This window comes from Myotis davidii, unplaced genomic scaffold, assembly GCF_000327345.1.
Source record: "Myotis davidii unplaced genomic scaffold, ASM32734v1 scaffold651, whole genome shotgun sequence".
Lineage (NCBI taxonomy): Eukaryota > Metazoa > Chordata > Mammalia > Chiroptera > Vespertilionidae > Myotis > Myotis davidii.
The window spans coordinates 603,484-605,391 of record NW_006283994.1 but is presented as its reverse complement, the minus strand read 5'-3'; the positions used below and the strand labels follow the sequence as shown (position 1 = coordinate 605,391).

The following is a 1,908-nucleotide window of genomic DNA, read 5'->3' as shown; positions in this document are numbered from 1 at the left end:
AGCTTGTAGGAAAAGGGAAGATAAGAAAGGACAATTTATCAAAGGCAGGCATGATGTGGTTCCCACAGATATCTGAATCAAAACCCCAAATGGTACATGTTAATGTTCCCTTTGTAACTCTCTTTTAAAAAATGCACAGGTACATGCATATCCAGGACGCCCTGTCTATAGATCCCCCTCCCAAACCCCACACCCCAGTGAAGTTATAATGTCCCTGGTTTCTCTACTCTGAGACCCAAGTGAATCATTATCATATATCAGCATATATGACATGATAGAAGGGAGAGGAAGAGAGAGGGAGAGAGATGGAGAGGGATAGAGAGATAGAAACATTGGTCAGCTGCCTCCTGCACGCCCCCTACTGGGGATCAAGCCCGAAACCCGGGCCTGTGTCCTGACCTCCTGGTTCATTGGTCAACGCTCAACCACTGAGCCACACCAGCCGGGCTCACTTATCCAATCTTGACAATCCTGCTTCTTCCATGGTGACATGGACAGACATTAAACATCGTTTCAGGGGCGCTAGCACACAGGGCCTTGGTCTTGGTCTTGGGGAAGCCGTGAAAGCACATCTCTTAGCACACACCTTCCTCAACACCTGCTTTACCTTCTCTGGGCCTCGGTTTACCCAGATGCAGAGCAAATGCCCCTCATCCTTCCCCCAGGAGGTCTGCTCAGCTGATTAATGCAGGTGGCAGGTGGGTCTTGGAGGCCTCAAGGCCCTCCCCACCGTGACATTGAACACCACATGGGATCAAGGTCACAGGTGCCCCACCTCCTGCCCGACCTCCACGTTCAGAACGTGTTTCTGAGGCGACCAGTCCCCTGGCCCAGCCCGCTCCGCTCTCACCCTGGCCCCAAACCCACAGAAGAGGGTGTGGGACCCTCCCTCCCTCCGCGCACCTCTCCAGCCCTAGACCTGAGGTCTGACCTCACGCCAGGCACGGTCGTGAGGAAAAGCGAGATGATAACTCTTGCAAATCCAAGTCAGCAACAAGAGAAACGCAACAGACATTAGAGACAAGGCCGGCCGGCCCCCCCAGCCCTCCCGCCATTTCCCCTCCTGGCCTGTCTCCTTCGCCTCGGCGCCTTCCTCTGCTTCCTCATTTCCGAGGCTTCCCGGTTTCCCTGGATCACCTGCTCCAGGAGGCTGCCTGCTCCCCAGCCCAGGTGGGTCAGAGCATCCCCACCTGGGCGCCTCCCTGTCACTGTTATCACGGAGGCGGCCCACTGGGTAAGAGGTCAGGCCTTGAGGGCAGGGAGGTGTAGGTCAGCATCCCCTGCTGTGTGACCTTTGACATGAGGCTAACCCCTCTGAGCCTTAGTTCCTTACATCGGAGCTATTAATAGAATACACATACAGGCCGGCCATAAGCAGTGCCTGGCACGTAGTAGGTGCTCAATTCACGTGAGTTATTATACTCCTGCTGTTCGCTTCCTGCTTGGATTTCGAGCTCCTCAAAGGCAGGGTTCAGCTTTGCGTCCCTCCCTCTTGGATCAGTCAGTGCTCAGTAAGCGTTTATGAACGAATGGATGGGTGGGTAGAAGGGCGGTGTAACCCAGGAAGGCTTCTCGGAGGAGGAGAGATCAGAGCTGAGTCTGCTTCTCTGCACTGGAGTCCCTGCTCTGTGGGCGCTGTGATCACATGACACCAGGAGCCTGCACAGCTGCATCCTGAGGCAGGAAGGAACTTTAGAGCCTGAGCTTCGCCCGACCCTGAGTTAGAGCCACTCAGCCCCGAATCGCCAGAGGCAGGCCCGGCGTCGGACAAGAATAGTTCCACGTGTGACATCTTGTCGCACAGGGACGGCTCCTTCCCCAGCCCAGACAGGTGCCTGAGGGGTCTGGGGCCGCATGAGTGAGATCCTAGCCCCTGACTTTTCTTAAGAGAGTGGGTTTGGGTCCAGA

The 1,908-nt window shown here is 55.6% G+C and overlaps 1 protein-coding gene across 1 annotated transcript in view; it reads left to right on the top strand.

Moving 5' to 3' along the window:
• NTNG2 (netrin G2) overlaps window positions 1-1,908 on the top strand; it is a 45,992-nt gene that overhangs the window by 7,628 nt on the left and 36,456 nt on the right. The window lies entirely within an intron of this gene.